The sequence below is a fragment of the Trichosurus vulpecula genome, chromosome 1 (genome assembly GCF_011100635.1).
Source record: "Trichosurus vulpecula isolate mTriVul1 chromosome 1, mTriVul1.pri, whole genome shotgun sequence".
NCBI lineage: Eukaryota > Metazoa > Chordata > Mammalia > Diprotodontia > Phalangeridae > Trichosurus > Trichosurus vulpecula.
The window spans coordinates 535,495,092-535,517,889 of NC_050573.1; positions in this window are offsets into that span (position 1 = coordinate 535,495,092).

The following is a 22,798-nucleotide window of genomic DNA, read 5'->3' on the forward strand; positions in this document are numbered from 1 at the left end:
ACTTAATCTTTTGATTTTTGCTTTCAGTTCCTAATTAAGAGAATCTGGAATGTTTTTGTTTTCTGGAATTCTTTATTACTCTTTTTTTTACATTAATTGGGCAACATTGCAATCAGGCTTTATACCATGCATAACAGCCAGATAGTGATATAATCTTCAAATGCCTTTCTGAAAATCTTCAACATCTCTTTTGTATTGCTTCTGCCATAGTGGTGGTTGATACCTGTCCTTAGGAGTAGACCTTTCTAGGTCTACGTTTGTTCCTGTGGTTCTAATTGTGACAATGGCTTTTGCATATACTCTTGTTTATGCCCTTTCAAATACTGTCATAGAATATAGTTGTTCATGGTAGTTATGGTAGATACCACTTGTTTTATTTTTAATTTCTCTGTTTTAGTATAATTGGTCTCCTAGTCCAATGCATGTCATCAAATACAAATGGAATTTTCATATTCCAATCTAAGTGTGTCCATCTCCTTTTGAAAATTATTTGAGAAATCGGTATTGTTTTTGTCATTCATTATATTATTAGGTATAATCTTTAGAGTCTGTATTAAGTGAAGATTTTCAATGTTCTTGGACTCTTCAACTTTTTTCTCTTAAAATTTTAGTAGTTCCTTGATTTTCCCTTTCACTTAATCTATTCTAGGCTGAAGGATGAAGTTATTCCTCATGCTTATCCTGCACTGGTTGAAAAACATTGTTATATGATTTGCAGCTGAGAGTACACCCTCTGACAAAAAGCAATGTGAATCTCTTACCTATAACTGGTGAGATTCCAACTTTGTTATGATGTAGTTGCTGCCGCTGCTGCTGTTCAGTCGTTTTAATCATATCTGACTCTTTATGATCCCGTTTGAGGTTTTCTTAGCAAAGATGCTAGAGTGGTTTGCCACTTCTTTCTCCAGCTCAGTTTATAGATGAGGAAATGGAGGCAAACGGGGTGAAGAGACTTGCCCAGGGTCACACAACTAGTAAGCGTCTGAGGCCAGATTTGAACTCAGGAAGATGAGTCTTCCTGATTCCAAGCCCAGTGCTCTATCCACTATGCCGCCTAGCTGCCTCTATGATATAGTAGTGACATGTGATAAAAGCATAATATCTTCTGTCCATTTCATGTATACTCATGTTTTGCCTGCTTTATCAATCAGTGTCATCTTCAATGAAGCCTTTCCATCAGGTGGAGCATTGGTATTTCTTTTTTATTTCATTGTATTTTGCCTTCTTGTAGAACCAAAGCATAAAGAAGCATCATTCATTCTATTATGTCTTATTTCAAAACTGGCCTGGGTGATAATTTTCATAAAAATGATAATAATAAGAGTTATCATGTATATTGTACCTACTGTGTACCAGGGACTTTGCTAAGTGCTTTGCTTATTATCTCAATTGATCCTCACAAAAACCCTGGAAGGTAGGTACCATTATTATCCCCATATCAAAAAACTATGGCAAATAGAGGCTAAGTGACTTGCCCAAGGTCACACAGCAAGGTTATTTTTTTTTGTCCTTCATTCTGAAAGAGGACCATGACTTGCAATTGAATTGGATTTAAGTGAGGATTTAAGTGGATTTACGTGTGCAAAGCTACCAGCCTCATTTTCTCCTCTGGAATCATCTAGGTCCAGTGGCAAGACATAGATCAGGATAAGTGCAAATAGCCTCAGATGCAGTAGGAAACCTCGCCCTTTATGAGATAAGATCTTTCCCAGGTCTCAGTTTGTCTGAGGCAACATCCATTTGTTCATTAAAGCTAGGTAAGAAATGAGCCAAGGAATGGCCCCTTTTACCTAATTTTAAAAAAAAATCAGTCTGGGAGGAATTTCCAGGGTTTCCAGCCAAAACAGAAATAATTAATCTACATTCACTCTGAGTCATCAGGGCCCAAACAGTGACCATGAAGTGAGGCTTGGGCTGGGACCTATTGTCAGCCAATCAATGAGAACCAGAGTGAATTGGGTTTAAGGCATGGTCTTTAAGAAAGAAATCTAGCAGGGAAACCCCAAGACATCTTGCTAGGTTTCAGCAATCAAAATTTACATTCCTTTGCACAGAGCACCCACATGTAAGGGTATGAAACCCTATGTGGACAAAGGGAAAGGAAGGAACATACAGCTAGGAAGTATCTGAGGAAGGTTTTAAAATCAGGTATTCTTGGTTCCAGACCCAGCACTCTATCCACTGAACCTTTTGAATGGGACACTGGAACTAGAGTCAAGACAATCTGAGTTCAAATTCTGCCTTGGACACTTACTAGCTATATGACCTTGGGTATGTCACTTAACCACTGTTACCTTATCTATAAAAAATGAGATGACACCTACCTCCCAGAATTGTGAGGATCAAATGAGATACTTTTTTGTAACGTGGCTTCCAAACCTTAAAATACTATATAAATGCTATTATAATCATTAGTTAATTATTAGTTATTATTATTAATTAATTAGCATCATTAGTATGATTAATTAGTTATTATTATCCTTAGGAGTAGTTCTATCACACCCCCCCAGAGTGCATTCATGCCAGGTTTTCCTAACAAGGATAATAGTCTCAGAGCACACAAAGTCCCTACTGTATATGGCCTTGGTTGGCATTTCTCTGCTTGGCTACCTGCTGTTCCTTGCTTCCCTGTCTCCGACGTGGATAACGAGTTAGACTTGGAGAGGCAGTATCATTGTTGCTGTTACTGTTACTATGATGGTAAGTGATTTTGTACAAGGAAGGAAGTGAAATAATGTTGAGTCCACGGGGAACAAAAGAGTCCAACTTGTGAGAATTCTTGCTCCACCTAATTCCTAAGATTGTTATAAAGATTAAATGGGTCATTGTTTGTGAAAGTAATTTGAAAACTGTAACATGCTATATGATACAGTGGATAGAGTGCTGGGCCTGGAGTCAGGAGCATCTGAGCTCAAATCATGCCTTAGATGCTTACTATCTGTGTGATTTTAGGCAAGGCACCTAACTCTGGATGCCTCAGTTTCTCCATTTGTAAAATGAGCTGGAGAAAGGAAATGGCAAACCACTCCTGTATCTTTGCCAAGAAAACCCCAAATGGGGTCACAAAGAGTCAGACACAGATCAACAACTACAACATGCCATACAAATTACAAGATATTGTTATTATCATATTGGGAATCAAGATGAGCTCTTAGCATTTATTCAACCAAGTGCCCTCGAAGATTTGGCCTTTGTTGGAACCTGGAAGGGGTGGAGTGTAATATCAATTACGTTAGGTGTCTTTGATTGAGTCTTATTAGGTGTTAAGCCCCAGGCCCAAACCCCTATCTATTAGGTGCTAAGCCCACGTAGGCGTGAAGCCCTCAGGGTCCTAAGAGGAGTTGCTAACACCAGAGTCAATAGCAAGAGCTTAAGTTCTGGTCATGTTTGATGACAGCTAAAAAGTGCATAAAAAGAGAAGACAGAGCTATTTGCTGGGGGCTCTCACTCTTGGTGGAGTGCTGATGTGGAGACTCTGGGCAGCTGTAGTTAAGAGCCCTCCAGCTTATAAACCTGGATATTCGGACTTTGTTAAACTGGTAACTATGAATTGAGATTTGAATCAGACAAGGTCTGTCTGTTGATGTTTGTAATTTGTATTTGCTCTGAAGTTTGGGGTGCTGGCTTTTCCCCCTGAGCTGAGTGAATGATATTTGTATGTTGGATTAAAGTAAGATTGTTAGCCCCTTAACGTTGCCTCGCTTAGTAAAGCAGATCAAATGAGTCTGGGCTTGCAGCATTCTGCGCTGGTTGTTGGTGGTTTTACACACCCACAGTAGCTGCTAGCAAGATTATTGCAACAATTATCTAGAAAGTTAATATAGTTAATATGTGCTAGAACACATAGTGATTTATATTTATTTCATTTCTATGTTAGGGGTTAAACTTATATTTTGCTGCATTTTGAAATAATACAACTGTTCAATTATTTTAAGAAGGCCAACATGTTGGATAAATCATATAAAGGAAAATTATAAGTCATTTCATTTTCTCATTATTCCTTATATAATTCCTATGTTTCTTTGTCAGTCAGTCAACAAGCATTTATTTAGTGCTTACTATGTGCCAAGAATTGTGCTAATTGCTGGGAATGCAAATGTAAGCAAAAAATAAAAAAGTCCTCAAGACATTTACATTCTGATGGGGAAAGATTGAATATATGAAAAGAAGCTGAAAAAGAGTGATGAGGGAGGAGGGGAAGGTACTCAGCCCAGGGACAGCAGCCTAATAAGAAGTGAGTAAATGACTGTCCTTAAATCGAGGTTCTAGGAGGAGCCATCCAGTGAGGGGGAGGGGTTCCAGAGATTGGGGGTACTTCTAAAGACTGGATTCCAGGACTGAAGCAGTCTTCCAGGATGAAAATGTTTCTGAGGCCTGGTGAAGTTCCACATCAAAGTTCCACTGGGAACTTTTAGATAACATTAAATTATCTCATACATTTAGAGCTATAAGACCCCTAGGCCAAATCCATGATCTTATTAATGAAATACCTAAGGGTTAGAGAGATGCTATGTGCCTGAGATCTCATGGGTGTTAAAAGGCAGTGTAGTTTGAGTTTCGGAGGTATGATTCTAAACCCAGTTGTTTTCCCACAATGCCATGCTATTGTGCCTGATAACAGGTGCTAGATAGAGAGAAGCTACATCATAATACTGTGGGTCTGGGCCCTGTCTTATTTAATGGGGGAAGGGAATGATCTAGGTCAGTGGTCTTCTTTTTTTTTAATTTAGTACCACATCAGTTTATATATATGTATATATATGTATATGTATATATATATACATATATATACACATACCTAATATATTTATATATATATATACTTATTTATGATTTATATTGTTATTCGTCTTCTTGTTCAGTCATATCCAACTCTTTGTGACCCCATTTGGGGTTTTGTTGGCAAAGATATTGCAGTGGTTCAGCATTTCCTTTCTCCAGCACATTTTACAGATGAGTAAATTGAGCTAAGCAACTTGCCCATTCCCCGTTGCTTTTACAATGTTGTTATTGTATAAATTGTTATCCTGGTTCTCCTCACTTCATTCCATATCAGTTCATATAAGTCTTCCCAGGATCATCTGAAACCACTCCATTTACAATTTATTACCACATGAGAATATTCCATTACATTCCGCAGATACCTAATAAGTGTCTGAGACAGAATTTGAATTCAGGTCTTCCTGACTCCAGGTCCAGCACTGTGCCACCTGGATGCCCCTGAATTATATACATGTCCTGAGAGGCAGCATGGAGTAGTGGATAGAAGCTAATCTTGAAGCCAAGAAGACATGGGTTCAAGTCTTACTTCTGATGAACCATTAAAATACTCAGTACTCCAAGAAGTCATGTGGGGCCAGAGTGTGGGAATGCTAATGAACAGGGATATACTGAAGCCAACTCAAAGCTGGCTTCCAAGACATTGTTAAATTTTCAGTGTGAGCACTTAACTGCAAACATTACAAATCAGGGCTTGATTTATTGTTTCATCGATTGTCAAAATTTATTAAAGTGATGGAGAAAATGTTAATAGTGCAGATTAAACTAAAAATGTAATGTATAAATTATTTTACCCCAGAGATTTCAGTTTTTAAACATTTTTAAACATGCCAGATTAGAACGGGGTTCTGTGAGGGGTGCCAAGGATGGGCCTAGTGAAAGGAGATATATAGCACAATAGGTGAACCATTATTCTAGTGTCCTATTAGTGCTCTCTGATTGGTTGTGTGATTGAGGAAAGCAAAGACTGGGGAGATGATCATTATCTTGAGGGTGGTAAACAAAGCAAGGGGTCAAGTAATGTGAGAGGTGGTATGCAAGAAAGACCACTAAATCTAGAGTTGAGATTTGGGTTCGAATTCTTTCTTTTTCTCTTATTAGTTGAATGACAATGTAAGTCATTTTACATTTCTGGGTCTCATTTTCCTCATGTGCGAAAATTGGGGCATTTGATCATAGCATTACACATATCTCATCCACATTGCCACTTTCTTCATCATGGTTTCAGGATAAGAAATTACCGTAAATGGAGATTTGGGGGGAGTTTTGCAGAAGCCATAGTATTTTTATGCAACATTGACCTACCTATAACCTATGACCAAATACTTAACCCAAATTTTACAATAAGGTACTGTAAATACCCCATAAAAGAAAAATAAAAACTTTAAACTTCCCTGGTACAAAGGGAAGGCCAAAAAATTTTACATGGATTTTCCAGGTCACGGGGGCACCATGCCCCTAACCCCCATGATATGTACACACACATACATATACACCCATGTGCATATACATACACATATACACATACATATATTTAAATATGTTTTCCCCAATTACATGTAAAGATAATTTTTAATATTCATTTTAAAAAATTTTAGTTCCAGATTTTCTCCCTCCCATCCTTGCTTCCCCCCTCCCTGAGATGGTAAGCAATTTGATATAGGTTATACATGTGCAATTATACAAAACATATTACCATATTAGTCATGTGAAAAAAGACACAGACATAAAGGAAAAAAAACACACAAAAATAAAGTGAAAAATAGTATGCTTCAACACCATCAGTTCTTTCTCTGGAAGTGGATAGCATTTTTCATCATGAGTCTTTTGAAATTGTCTTGGAACATTGATGAAAATAGCTAAGTTATTCACAATTGATCATCATACAATGCTGCTATTACTGCATACAATGTTTTCCTGGTTCTGCTCACTTCACTTTGCATCAATCCATATAAGTCTTCACAGGTTTTTCCTGAAATCAGTCTGCTCATAATTTCTTACAGTCCAATATTATTCCATTACAATCATATACTACACCTTGTTCAGCCATTCCCCAGCTGATAGGCATCCCTTTGATTTTCAATACTTAACCACCATGAAAAGAGCTGCTATAAATACTTTTGTACCAATAGATCCTTTTCCCTTTTTAAAAATCTCTTTAGGATGCAGACCTAGTAGTGGTATTGCTGAGTCAAAGGGTTTTATAGCTCTTTGGGTTCCAGATTGTTCTTTAGAATGGTTGGATCAGATCACAACTCCACCAATTGTTCATTAGTGTTGCAATTTTCCCACATCCCCTTCAACATTTATCATCTTGCTTTGGATTGTATATTTAGAAATAGAAGGTACCTTAGATGTTATCAAATCCAACCTTTTAATTTTTACAGATGAAAAAAATGAGAGCCAAGGGGCAAGGTCACATTCTGGCAATGCAAAAATTAGAACTCATATTGTCTGACTCTGAATCTAGTGCTCTTTGAGCATCTTAGAGATGATTTCTAAGGTCCCTTCCAGTTCTAAATCTATGAATAAAAGCAGCCCTAAACCTTGGGACAAATTGGAAGGCCTTATAAGCAAAAGGAATAATGGAGCCTACCTCAGACACTGTGGGAGATCTGGTATGGGAGATGTAATGAGTTTTTTACATTAGAACGTCCACCACTAACAGCATAGCAGCATGCCCTGGGGAGAGCATTAGCACTGGATTGAAGCACTTAGAGTCACTGTGGGATTGGCAGTGGACATTATAGCCTTGGAGGTACCTCTATTGAATCCTTGGTTTGGGGCATACGTTTCTTTTTAAAATTAGTATTTTCCAACTAACAAGTATTTCTTTACCTTCCCAACCCTCCAAAAAGAGAAAAAATTCAAAAAAGCCTATTACAAGAAATACATGCAGTCAAGCAAAAACAAATTCCAAATGTCCAAAAAGTCTGTTTCAACCTGCTTCTTGGGTCCATCATCTCTGTCAGGAAGTGGGTAGCTTCACTGTCTCTCTTCTCAAATCATGGTTGGTCACTGAGTTTGCAAGAGCTCCTAAGTCTTTCAAAGTAATTTGTTTTTACAATGTTTTTATTGTATAAATTGTTATCCTGGTTCTTCTCACTTAATTCTGTATCAATTCATATAAGTCTTCCTGGGATTATCTGAAACCATTCCATTTATAATTTATTATAGCACAAGAATATTCCATTGCATTCAAATACTATCATTGTTCAGCCATTTTCCCAGCTAATGGGCACTACACTTTAATTTACTGTACTTTGCCTTCACAAAAAGAATTGCTATTAATATTTTTGTACATATGGGTCTTTTTCCTCTTTCTTTGATCTTTTTGGGGCATAGGCCAAGTGGTAGTATCACTGGGCATGTACAATTTGGTAACTTTTTAGGCATGGTTCCAAATTGCTCTCCAGAATAGCTAGACTAATTCTGAGCTCCAACAGCATACAAGTGTGCCTGTTTTCCTACGGCTCCTCCAACATTTGTCATTTCTCCACCCCCACCTGCCCACTTTCTTTTTGTCTACTCAGTCAACCTGATAGATTTGGAAGGTAACTTTAAAATTATTTTAAGTTACATTTCTATAATCATTAGTGATTTTGGAGTATCTTTCCATATGGATATTGGTAGCTTGGATTTCTTCCCTTGAGAACTGCCTCTTCATATCGTTTGACCATTTATCAATTGAGAAGGGCATACCTATCAAAGGACTGATTAGGGGAAACTGGCATCCAGCCAAAGACTGAGTCATTAAATGTTTGTGGGATGATAATAAAGATCGTGAATAGACTTGTGTGATCCACCACTGGGCTACCATGGCACGACCACAGAATCAATCAATCAATAAGCCTTTGTAAGAATTTACTGTGTCAGTCACTATAGCTGTATATACACAGAAAATAAGAGTCCCTTTCCTTCTGTACCTTATATACTATCAAAGATGGTATGCGCACATACAAGCATATATAAAATATATACAATATAAATACCAGGTAATTATGGTGAGGATATGAAGAAGACAGGCTCAGGCAAAGCTTTATAGGAAGAGCAGTATCTCCTGGGACTCTACCATGTAGGTTGGGTTAACATTTCCTTGGGCCCTACCACTAATTTTAGACTAATTTTTCCTTAAAAAGAATTGAAACCATCCTTGAGACTTAATGTGGCCCTCCTCAGTGGCCAAAGTACAAAAGCCTTTGCTCAAGGAATCAGGAGCCTTCTCTCAGACCTCTGACCAGCAGACCAGTGTGGGCAATACAGAAGCAGGGAAACTGAGCCCAATTGAACCAATGCTGTGTCCTCGCTCCATAGCCTTTCCATGCTTTGGCTTTGCCAACCTATTCTAAAGGGCAAGGTAAGAGACAACTGATTTTTAGGAATTGAAGGAGACATTATCGTGGCACAGAAATGGAATATGGTGTATCATATGTGAATAAAAGTAAAAAGGCTGTTGTGCCTAGCCCACAGAATGAGTGAAAGAGAATCATGTATAATAAGGTTGGAAAAGTAGATTAGAGCCAGGTTGTCAATTGAACCTTGCCCCTACATATTTGTGTTCTTTGATAGAGGAAGGAGACACCCACCTGAAACTGCCCCTCCCATGATGATAAGCTATTTTTTGCTAAATTGGTAGACAACTAGGCACAAGGGCATAGATCCTGTGCCCAGGGGTGTTAGATCAGGTTGAAGATAGCAAGAAAGAAGTAGAGACACTGAAAATTTCTCTGGCTACAATAATAACTTACATGAGTGAGTGGGAGATGGGTAGGATATATTCCAACCTCAATGACAAGGCATCTGCTCGTGGATGGTAGGGCCTGGAAGACACACTACGGGGAAGTTGAATTGGCTGAAGAAAAGTGCCCATCTTATCTGTTACTGCTTTAGTTTTCTGTCATCTTGGAAATGCTCCGAGTTTTTATGATCTGACTGGACTACTGTGTAATGCTGGGCCCCTTCCAACAGACAGTGCCAAGCCTCGAATGCCGCCTTCACTGCTAACAGCTATTTTTTTCCCCAGATTGTATAACTCTTTTCAGCTGCTGATAGCTTCCGTGAAAAGGATGCCTGGGGCCAGGTTCCGACTTGTGATAGGATAGTCCCTACTGCCATGTTGGAAGGAATCTGTTTCCACAACAAATGCTTTTTGCGGGCTTGGGTAAATGAGGACCAGAACTAAGTTGAAATATATTTTAATTCTGTAAATTAATTCTGTAAAGATATTTGCAGTAGCTTAGGTACAATACAATTTTGACCCTGAACCTACCCATCTTCCTTATTTTTTTACTACCATTCATTTAGTTACCCATGTTTGCACCCCCAACTCTTCATTCTCACTTAGTACCCATCCCCTATCCATTCAGTTGCCAAGTCCTGATGTTTCTATCTGCTCCACATGTCCTGCATCCGTCCCCTTCTTTCTACTCACTTAAAGTTCATTTAGTCTAACTTTCTCACTTTACATATGGAGTGACTGAGGCTCAGATAAGTAACTTTCCCAAAGTCATACAGGCAGTAAATGGCAGAACCAGAATTTGAACCCAGGTCTTCTGCCTCTAAATATAATTATAAATAAGATCCCTGATAATAGGAACCACTTTTGTATTTGTATCTTTAGCACCTAACACGTTGACTGGTACATTGTAGGAACTTAATAAATTTTTGTTAATTGATTAGTAGAAAACATATGTGTATATACGTATACATACGCATATACATAAATGTATGTATATACATATACAGGCATATATACATGTAGGTATATATGAATAAAATATGGGATAAAGTAACACCTATAACCCATGAACCCCAGAGCGCAGAGCATTCTCTACATCAGTATACCTCAATCTTTCACATAATTGTTTGTAAATCTATTCTCCCCAATTCATTATGTATCCTAGAAAATTGAGTTACAACTGGCATTTCTTCAGTTTCACTAACAGATTTTCTGGTACCAGCATTTGAGGATGGGATATGAGAAAATCAAGAAGGTATACTTGTACCTCAAGTTTCCAAACCACTGGATCCTAAAAAATAAGTTCATGAAACGCTGATAAAACTACATTGTAGAGGTAGAGGCAAAGCCAAGATGGTGGAGAGAAGTCAGGAAGTTGCCTGAACTCTCCCTTCAGAACTTTCCTTCAGAAACAATATCAAATCAAGCCTGTAAACACATTCTGGAGTGACAGAGCCCACAAAAAGATGAAGTGAAATAATTTTCCAGTTTAAGATAACTTAGAAGGACTTCAAGAAAAGTCTGTCTCACTTGAGTAAAAGGGGAGCACAGCCTAGCATAGATGGTGTCTGGGCAAGCCAGCGGGAGGCTGTTAGCTCAGCATAGACTAGCAACCAAGGTCCCTTAGTTCTGGCTCAACAAGCTAGTGGCACAGTAGGTCAGCTGTGAGGCCTCCAGGCCCAGTGCAGAAAGCAAACTGTCAACCCTGGAACCCCTGCACAACAGGCATGACTAGGCCAGGCCACCCCAGTGCAGTGGGCAAGCTGCAAGCTTCTGAGGCACTGGCATAAAAAGCCAGTGACCAGGCCCTGGGCCTCCAGTACAAGAAGGTTGAGACAGTGTCTTCTGCACCCCAGGAGCAAAGCTCAACTTTTAAAAAAGAGCAAAAAAACCCCAAAACAAGACAAGACAAAAATAGCCCTGACCATAGAAAGCTACTATGGCAACAAGGAAGATCAAAACTTAAATTCAGAAGATGACAACAATGTCAAAATGCCTACATGTGAAGCCTTAAAGGGGAACATGAATTGTCTCAAGCCCCAAAAGTCCGCTCAGAAGAGCTCAAAAAGGACTTTAAAAGTCAAATAAGAGAGGTAGAAGAAAAACTGGGAAAAGAAATGAGAGTATGAAGAAAAAGAGTCAACAGCTTGGAAAAGGAAGCACAAAAATTGACTGAAAAACAACTCCTTTGAAAGTAGAATTGGCCAAATGGAAAAGGAGGTACAAAGCTAACTAAAGAAAATAATTCCTTAAAAATTAGAATTGGGCAAGGGGAAGCTGATGACTCTGTGAGACATCAAGAATCAGTCAAACAAAATCAAGAATGAAAAAATGGAAGAAAATATCTCATTGGAAAAACAACTGACCTAGAAAACAGATCCAGGAGAGATAATTTAAATATTATTGGACTATCTGAAGACTAGGATCAAAAAAAAGAGCCTAGATAGTATCTTTCAAGAAATTATAAAGGAAAACTGCCTTGATATCCTAGTACCATAGAAGAAATAGTTATTGAAAGAATCACTGATCACCTCCTGAAATAGATCCCAAAATGAAGATTCTATGGAATACTATAACCAAATTCCAGAATTATCAGGTTAAGGAGAAAATACTACAGGCAGCTGGAAAGAAACAATTCAAATATCAAGGAGCCACAGTTAGGATTACACAGGACTTAGCAGCTTCTACATTAAAGGATAAGAGGGTTTGGAATATGAAATCATTTAGCAAGGCAAAGGAACTTGGATTACAACCAAGAATCAACTACCCAGCAAAATTGAGCATAATCTTTCAGAGGAAAATATGTATCTATATGTTCTATTCAATGAAATAGGAGATTTTCAGTTTCTTGAAGAAAAGACCAGAGCTGAACAGAAAATTCAATCTTCAAATACAAGACTCAAGAGAAGCATAAAAAGGTGAATAGGAAAGAAAAAAATATATGTTATTCAATAAGATTAAACTGTTTACATCCATACATGGGCAGATGATACTTGTAACTCCTGAGAACTGAATCTCTATTAGGGTGGTTAGAAATATTATACATAGACAGAGGGTGTGGGTATAAGTTGACTTTGATGTGGTGGTATAAAAAAAAATTAAGGGTTGAAAAAAAAAGGATTGTACTAGGAGAAGAGTAAAAGGGAAGGCAGAATATGGTAAATTACATCACATGAAGAGGCATAGAAGAACTATTGCAGTAGAGAACCTCATGCCAGGAAGGTCTGAGATCCAATTCTGCCTTAGACATTCGCTGAGTGTGTGAGCCTAGGCAAGCCATACAACTTCTCTCAGACTCAGTGTTCTTATCACTAAAATGGAGATAATAAGAGCACCTACCTCACGGTATTGTCATAAGGCTTGAAATGTCATATGTAAAGTTCCTGGTAAACCTCGAAGTGTTATGTGACTTTCAGCCATTACTATTATCATGAAGGATGTGATACTCATGGTGAAGATTTAGCTCTTCAGTAGTTTTTTTTCCTTCACAAACAAGATAGTAACTCCAGAAAGGGAACTAGAAGGAAAGATGGATCACTTTGCATGTTTTATCTTCTGGAGCATTGTATTATTAATGTATTTTTTCCTTAATGAGAAGATCTTTCACATCCATTAATAGGCCCATGTGACCTGCTTAAGTCACATGGAAGCCTAAGTAACATGAGTTTGAGTCACACAAGTCTGGATCACGAAGGTTATGATGTCCTTTGACCCTGAAGAAGGGTATATATACTCTGAGATTAGTATTTTGCTTTGGGGCTCTCTCATGGGAAGAGTGTTCATGTAATTTAGCCATCTGAGACTCTGAGTAGCCATTAAGGAGCTCCCCCCCAGCTTTGAAAACCCAGATATTGGTGCTTCTCTCTCTGGTAACCATGTATGTATTGCTTTTGGTCAGACAGTTGGAAGCCCTGTCTGTTGGTCTTTGCTGTTTGTATTTGCTCTGTTTATATAATTTCTGTTTGTGATTTCTCTTTGTATTTTCTCTAAAGTTCAGGGTACTGACTTTTCCCCTGAACTAAGTGAATTGTTTATGTATCTATATGTGTGTGTGTGTTTGTGAAAGTAAGATTGTTGACCCCTTTAAAGTTGCTTTCCTTTAGAAAAGCAGATCAAAGAACCTGTGCTAGCAGCCCTCCTGTGTGCTGGTGTTATTGGTCTTACACCCCCACAGCAGCTACAAGTAACATTGTTGTTACAAGCATTTCTTTCTAGGACTTTGTAGTACTCTACTTTCTAGTACTGAAAGTAATACTCTACTTTTTAGTACTGCTATGGAATAAATTCTTTCTATACTATTAATGAATGCATGCAACCAAACCTGATGGGAAATACCAACAATAAAATCAGTTACATAAAACTGGGGTTCAATCTTATTTTAGCAGGTTACCAAATTTTGTTAAGTGCCTACTTGTAACAGCAACCACACTGGCACACCCAGAATAGCTGCTAGCACAGGTTATTAGATCTACTTTTCTAGGAAAGACTGCTCAAAAAGGGGTTAACAATCACATTTTTAATTACATTCACTAGTTCATGGGAAAGGTTAGCACCCTGAATGTCAGAGAAAATACAAGCAGAGAAATTAGCACAAAGACCAGCAGACAGGGCTCCAGCTGCCTGGGCAAAGCAATGTTGCTATATACTTTACAGGGAGCACAAACATCTGGGTGGTCAGGGGGCTCTTATTAAAATGGCTACTCAGAGTCTCACCCAGGGAATCACAAGGTCCTCATAAGTGAACCCCCAAAGCAAAATACCAACTCAGAGTATATATACACTTCTCAGAGCCAGAAGGCATCACAACCCTCATGACTCAGCGCATAATTAGTTTAGTACCAAGAAGTGTGAAAGCCTTCTTACAAACAAGCTTCCCATAAGCAAGCTGCCCTTAAGCAAGCTTCCCCTTTAAGTGAGTTCCTCCCCCAATGGGCTCTATGTGACTCAGCATGTGGGGACGATCTTCCTATTCCATTAACATTACACTACTCTGTACAAGGCACTGTTGTAGTCACTGAGAATATAAATAGCAAAATAAAACAGATCATGTCCTCAACAAACTTGCTTATATTCTACTAAGGATTGGTGTGAAAGCAACATCTCTACCATAATGACTCTAAATGCACACAGCACTATTGATCCTGGGGGTGGCAGTGTGATGTCTACTTCTCGAAGAATCAGTCTGACAACTTGTTCACTTTCTCTGCAGTAGGCACAGTAGAAGGTAACTCAGTAAGAATATAAGCTCTCTGAGGGCAGGGAGCCTTTTATTTTTGTATTTGTATCTTAATACCTGGCATTGTGCTTTGCTATTACAGTGTTAGCTGAATTTAATTGGACTTCCCCTGTTTCTCGAGGAGTATTTGGGTTACCATTCTGGAGAGCAATTTGGAACTATGCCCAAAGGGCTATAAAACTGTTTGCCGTTTGATCTAGCAATACTGCTAGGTCTGTATCCTAAGGAGATTAAAAAAGGGGGAAAAGAACTTATTTGTACAAAAGTATGTATAGCATTCTTTTTCTGTTAGTTAAGGATTAAAAAAATTGGGAAATGAAATGACAGGCAGGATAGTTACAGAAAAACCTGAATAGAGTTACATGAACTGATAAAAGTGAAGTGAGAACACTATACACAGTAACAGCAATATTGTACAATGAAGAATTGTAAATGACTTAGGTATTCTCAGCAACACAGTGATCCAAGACAATCCCAAGGGACTCAGGATGAAAAATATTGTCTCCAGAGAAATAACTGATGCTATCTGAATACAGACTGAAGCATACTGTTTTTTCTTCCTTCCTTCCTTACTTTCTCTTTCTTTCTTTTCTTTCTTTCTCTTTCATTCATTCAAATCTTCCTGTATAAAATGACTAATATGGAAATGTTCTGCATGATTGCATATGTATAATCCTTATAAGATTGTTTACCATCTCAGGGAGTGGGGAGAGAAAGGAGGGAAGGATAGAATTTGGAACTCAAAACTTAAAAAAAACCAACCAATATCAAGAATTGTTTTTACATGTAACTGGAGGGAAATAAAATATTAATTTTTTAAAAAGAAGTGTTTGGGTTATGCTGAGCCAACCAGCAGATTCTTGGCAAAACTAAAACCTAGTGTGAGGGCTCCCTATAATCCCCAATCCTGGCCCTGACAGTTTCTGAAGTCACTGGAGAAATGGCTCTTGATCTCTGGTCATCAATGAGGACTCATCCAGAGATCATGCCCACTCTGGATCAGTTTTAAGTTGGCGGACATCCCTGGGTTGACCCAGCCTGGACCTGAAGTACCAATCTTCCTCATATCTCCAGGTGAAGGAGTACAGAGAAAGCATGACATGGCAGACGGAGAACTGGACTTGGAGTCAGGAAGAGCTGAGTTTGTATCCTGCCTCAGAAATTGATCAGCTGAATGACTCTGGGAAAGTCACTTAATCTCTCTCCTTAGTTTTGTCTTTTGCAATTTATACTCATTGTTCAGCATTCTAGGGCCCAGAAGAACCAATCTCATCTATTTTCCATACGATGGCCCTTTAAATACTTGGTGCCTAGACCTCTGGCATGAGCATAACTGAGAGAAGACAAAAGGATTTGGAGGGTGTGGTCAAGGATGCACCATGTGGTAAAGAGTCATCATTTAGCGTAGCCCTCTGGCACATGCTGTGCCTGAAGAATTCCAGCAGCTGTACCACAGCTGGACACAAATGGCCCAGGGGAACAAAAACAAAGATACACAGGGCAAGTCCACAGGTAAATAGATTCATCAGAGCTAAATTTATTACTCCACAAAAGTAATTTACTCTACCTTTCTCAAAATGGTCAAGCCTGAAATACAAGGAGTAATGTAGAAATACTAGTCTAGAAGGGTGGAATGGCTAAACAGGGGTGGGGTACCTGTGGCTTTATGGCCATTTGACTGAATCCAAATTTTAAAGAACAAAGGCCACATATGGTTTTAAAGCCACATGTTCCCCAGTCCTGGATAAAGTGGCTCTAAGCAGATTCAGAGGGAAAGAGATTCTTGGTGCCCTCATCAGGGTTACTGATAACAGCTTCTGTTGTCCTGCACCAGAGAGAAACTTCTTTGTTTCCCTTACTGCTACTTCCCTCATAATATTATCCGGTGAGCATTCCTTACACATGGCCTGCCTTTTAGAGCTTTGCCCAAATAGCATGGGCACAAAATGAAGGGAGGTGGAGGCAGAGCTGTTTGCTGGTGAGAAGTCACCTGTCCTAGTGTTCTCTAAGCTCTGAGGGGATTTCTGACTTTACCTGAGGGAAAACTACACAGGAGAGTACCTTGGACCCTGACGTTGAGTGGGGGCTCTGACTTTGAAGGAAACTTACGGGTAAGACTGAAGCCAAGCAAATAAGACAGAAAAGAGTGCAGATTTTTTTTTACTTTGGTGGGCCTTGCTAGGGCATTTGAGAATAATGAAGGCTGGAGTCAAATCTAGTATCCCATCCAAAATCTAAATGTTGAACTCTGCCGTTACATGTTGAGCTAAGAACTGTAAGGCATCAGAGCTCCCTAGTTTCAAGGGCAAGCCTTGAGGAGCTAGGCACAGAACCCTAGAGTTGGCCAAAGATTATGAGAAGCAAGAATGGGGATGTTGGGGAAAACTGCTTTGGAGAATTCCCCAAGATGGGGATAGGGGTGGGGAGGGACTGAAGTCCACACCGCAAACCCCTCCTTACTCCCTTCCTTTACCCATTCCATAATGGAGAACTGGTTGGAGGGGAAGAGAGCCATGTCGCTTTTCATTCTTCTCCATCCTCTTGCAATAGCAGAATATGGCTGCTTTGAAAACTGTGATTTCTATAAATCGTATACCTTAAAGCATCTGTATTAGGAGGGCAGAGTTTATAATCTCAAAGAGGATCATAAACATGTCTGAAACGTTCGGAACCGCCGGATATAAGAAACTCTCAAAGTAGAAGGCAAAAGAATCAAAACATATATTTAGGCTCCACAGTAACCAACCCATGAACCAGCAACCCCATTTTGATATATTGATCAAAGGCTTCCAGGCCCAATAAGTACGCCTTGAAAGAGTAACCAGGAGGCTACAGAGAAGCATGATTGCGTAAAGCAAAATCATGCTTCCCCCTCTATGGTAATAAGATTACCCACTGGCCTGAAGTCTTTGTTCAGCTTCCTCCCGTAGGTCAGCTCTGCTACTGGCAGCTCCTGCTTCAGCTGTGGCTGTGGCTGTGGCTGTAACTGTAACTGTAACTGTAACTGTAACTGTAACTGTAGCTGTAACTGTAGCTGTAACTGTAGCTGTAACTGCCTCTGGCTCCAACGGGAGCTGCTTTTAACCATCCAGCTTCTGCGGGGGTGTAAGGTATGCCGGGGAAAGCACAGGCTCCCCCAATCTGCCCAAGCAAGGCGAAGGGGTTGACCAGAAAAGCACAGGCTCTTTCCATCAGCCCAAGCAAGGGAAGCAAGGTGAAGGGGCCGACAAGCCCACTCCAGTCCAAGACACAAACAGCATTCAGCTCAGGGGAAAAAGCCAAACCAGTCAAGGGCACTTGTTGACCAAGTGCTAAGGAGCCCATTTTTGGTTGCCAATACAGCATCTCTCCATATGTGTGTGACAACATATTAGAATCTAGATGACCAGCCTGTTCTCTGCCAATTCAGCTTACTTTAATGCTAGCAGTGAGAGTAGGAACCAAGAGAGGAAAAAACTTAGAAATGAAAGAGATTTAAGGTATAAAGCTTTTATAAACTCAAATGTGGATTTGTCAGTATAAACTGCCTGGGCATTCAAACTACACATTTAATTGAAAGTACAGTGTATTAGGGAGAGAAAGAAAATATTATTTGGGGCCAGCAACTTTCTGAGACATGAACTGGTAAGCAATCATCCAGGCTCATAGAGGCAAAGGCAGGACATTCATCCTCCCTGGGATTAGCCATGTTGGCAAGCTAGGCTTATATAAGGATACATGCCCAAGGGAAGAGGGAACTGAAAGAAAGTCACACCTCCACTAAGAGAGGAGTCCCCTCCATCTCCAGCATGGTTACAACTTAGTCTAGTCTACAACAGTCATTCTACTCTTCTGCTCATAAAACCATCTTCTACAAGAGATTTTCCTAGAGTGAAAGTCTGACCATGTCACCTCCTACACATACACACACACACACACACGCACACACGCACGCACGCACGCACGCACACACACATGCACACATTCCCTATCCCCTCTAGGTTCAAATATAAACTTAACCATTTGACATTTAAAACTCTTTACTTATGTGGCTCATGGTAAGAACCTTTCTAGTTCTTCCTCACATGTGACAATCTCTCTCTCATCTATGTGCAAGGAACTGTGATGTCTTGGTTTGGATACAACATAAAAATGAAAAACCAACACCAGGAGGGTAGGCATCTAAGCATCAAAAACTCCTCACTGCCTAGGTGAGCGCTTTGAACCAGAGCAGGATTGTTTACAAACGTTTGTTTAATTAAGTTGCATCAAAGAAAGATCAAATTGTGTCCTATGTAGTCTTGAGTATTTCAAAAAACCATCATTGGCTCCCTTTTGCCTCCATGATGCAATAGCCTCAGTTTGACATGTAAAGCCCTTCTCAGCCTTGCTCCCGCCTACCTCTCCAGACACTCCTATGGGGAAGTCTTTCCAGATCCCTGCCTCTCCCCAATTGTTAAGGCTCTCTCTTTCTCAAACTATCTGGTACTTACTTATCTGTTTAACTATTGCATCTCCCCAGTAGAATGTAAGCTCCTGGAAGACAGGTATTGTTTTTCATTTTATCTTTTTATTCCCAGCCCCTGGCATGGTGACTTGTACTTCATAATTGCTTGCTGAACATAGATGTGCACAAAGCATGCAGAGAACTCAGTGAATGCCTGGGTTGCTAAAGAAATGAATTTTTAAATTGACTTTTCATGAATTTTAAGCATTGCAATGCCTGGATGGCATAATTCTCAGTTGAGGGTAATATTCATTTCATAAGGATATCTCATTCTTAGATTCTCAAAATACTCCAAAGTATCCCAAATCTCATTAATGCGGCTGTGATCTCTAATGATACAGACTACCATCCAAAGATGCCTGTCTATCCTTTGAGACTGATATATGTCTTCTAATTTTGCTAAGGGGAGGGGACGAGGAGGGCACCTAACTTGCTAGAGGCTTTCCTTACTTTTTCCTGAAATCCCAGAGTTGCCAATAGTCCACTGGTAACCCATTCCTGGACAAATTTGAATAAATGAAAGTTTACTGTGTTATTTAATTTTATCCTCACACCAGAGCCAGAACATGGCATGCATTCATCCTAAGCAATGTCTCAAAATTGTACCCCACTGACATTAAATATATAAAGTGCTCTGTCATACAAAATGCTTGTTGTTACTGTTATCACAAGAAGATTTGATCCTTCACCTTTGCACATACAATTTGACCCATCCATACCTTTGCTACATGGGGAATAGGTTTTTTTGTCATGAAAAATTTTTTCTTCCAAAAATCATAGTAAATTTAATGGCTTAAAGCAACACTATAACTTTTGTGACACCCTGTATATGTATCAATAAAAAACAACATTAAGGAGTGGTGTCTACTGTGTCCTATTGCATAGTACGCCCTAGGTATCTCTTTTCTTGCCTACCCCTAGACTCAGCTCTGCCTTACAAGATTCTTAGGAAGTTGGAAGGGCAGACATTTTTGTTTCATTTTAAAGTTGGTGAAACCAAGGTATGGAGTGGTTGTGATTTTCCCAAAGTCACACAGTTTGAATAATGTTGGAATTGGGATTAGATCTCAAGTCTCTGCAAGATCATAGCTCCACCCCCACCACTTATGAGCTACTTCTCTTATTTCTGCACCAGCTTGGCTGCAGATGACCCAAGCCAAAAGATGATTTTCCCCGGGGGCCAGAACTCCAAAAAGCCACTGTCTTAGGGAGAGAAGGGGGTTGAACTTCAGAAACATACAACTGGGTCCAATATTTAACAAGTGTAGACATTGTTTTAAAAATTGTGCGTGCAGTTGAAAAGTTCAGGGTGGAAAATTAGCCCTCTTAGTGGACTGTGGAAATCAAATTGGGCTGTGAAATCAATCCCACACCGACAAAGAAAGGAAATGGGAATGAGTGTCCAGAGACCAAGTGAGGGAGCTTCTAGGGTCTCTGGAGCCTCTCCAGTGAGTTCTTCTTCTTTATTATTCCCCATATTGGATTCTCTGCAAGGCTCCCTGCAAGGACCGGTTGAGCCCAGTACAAGGAAAAAGTTAAATAAAGTTTAAACATAGCCACTCGATTTCCTTTCCCCTTTGAAAAATGACATGGTTCTGTGACCTACCTTTGTTTATTATAAATCTAATACTGTAAGTTTCAGTTCAGCGAGCTCGCATTTTATTTGGAACTTAGGTCTAAAGTCGCCTAAAGCTGGTCAAAATGTAATTGCTACAAAAGCATATGAAGCCTGTTAATTTGTAATCTGTAATATCATTGCCCGACAAGCTTTTCATTTGGTTCCGAGGAAGCGATGGCTTTAGAACAACAAAATGCACGGCTGAGCCATAATTTACAGGAAATGCACTTGGTATTTGTAGTGGAGGGAAAACATGTAATTTTGCAAATGTTTGTGTATTGTTAATTTTGTGGAATAGCAAAATCAAATTAAAGGTAATAGACTGCATATCCACTTTTCCTTTTCAGAGACTCCTCTTGAACATACTTGGGTCAAACACAGTAATTACTGAGCTGAAGTGCAATCCAGACTGATCACTTTTAATGTTTGGGAAATGGAGGCAGGAATGGAAATATGTATATTTTACTGAAAGCGAGCTGACAATTGAGACCAATTTAATAATCATAGAGTCAGTGCCCCAGTTATGAAGCACCTTCTTGTGCTGTAATTTGGTTATGGTCCATCCTACAAATGGAATATTTCCCCAGTTTTATAATGTTTCATAATATTTTGTGGAAACACATAGGTTCATAAAGCTCTAAAATCTTAGAGCTAGAAAAGGGCCTCAGAGATTGATCCTCTTTTCTAACCCTTCATTTTACAGATGAGAAAATAGACTTAAAGAGATGAAGTAAGTTGATATGTTGAAATTACAAATACATTCTTTGGCAGGGGAAGGAAAAGATGTTACCATGTTATGAGGTATGGTCCAGGCAGCAAATTGAGTCTGCTGTCCTAAGACCAGCCTAGTTAAGTACAGAGAGGATCACTACCAGTAGATTGGCAACTAGATAGAGAATTATTTGCTCATGCCAACCATGAAACAAATAAAAAAATTTTAAATAGCCATTAGGTTGTCTATAGACATTATCTTAAAATGCCCAAAGAGTTTAGGAAGTAGGCCATACCAATATCCATATTCTCAAGATAAATGAAACCAGAAAAAATGAGGAAGTTGCAGCTGAATGGAAGGATAGTTCACAGGTTTTCCCTGGTGAGGCAAACAAAGGACTTGGTAGAGTTAGTTTTATGGTACACCCAAAGTCAAGAGGAAACAATGTTTAACAGAACACTTAGGTATCTCACCTTACAAAGTTTAGAATGAGCATTACACATCCCCCACCCCAAGGTAATTTCTGTTAAGGTGATGGCATCCATTGCAGAGAATGGAAAGGTAGAGGAATTCTACAAATAAATTTTATGAGATCCTCCAAATCTATTGAATAAATACAGTGATTTTCAGAGACCCTGACCCAAACCAACATATAAACAGGAAAAGCCCCACATCTTTAAAAATAGCAGCATTTGCTCAGGAATGCTAATAAGGCTATGAACCATGGACCATCACAACATTTGAAGAATCAAAATCATAGCCAAACCTAAGGGTGATAGAGAGACTTAAGTGGTTCTTGGTAAGCTTCAGAAGGAGTTGACAAACAATGGCCCATTGCCTCTTACTGTACAGCCAATGAGCTAAGAATGATTTTTACTTATTCTTAGTGAATAGATAGTAAGGAAAAAAAGAGACATTGGATTAGATTTGACCTGTGGACCCTAGTTTGCTGACCCCTGGGTTATTTTCAATGATGACTTGCACACAAGAAGTGATGTAGACCAGTGTTTCTTAAACTGTGGGTTGCGACCCCTATCGTATGGGGTCATGTAAAATTTGGCAATGGTAAAAGGTTTCTGAATGTACAATGAACAAAAATTAATTAAAAATTAAATGTGTAATGAATCCGAGGTGTTTCTGGCAGTGCTTGCCCATGTTGCATTGGGCAACTTCACTGCAACCTTGGTTCTAAACACAAAGCATGGATACTTTGCACTGCACACACCCTC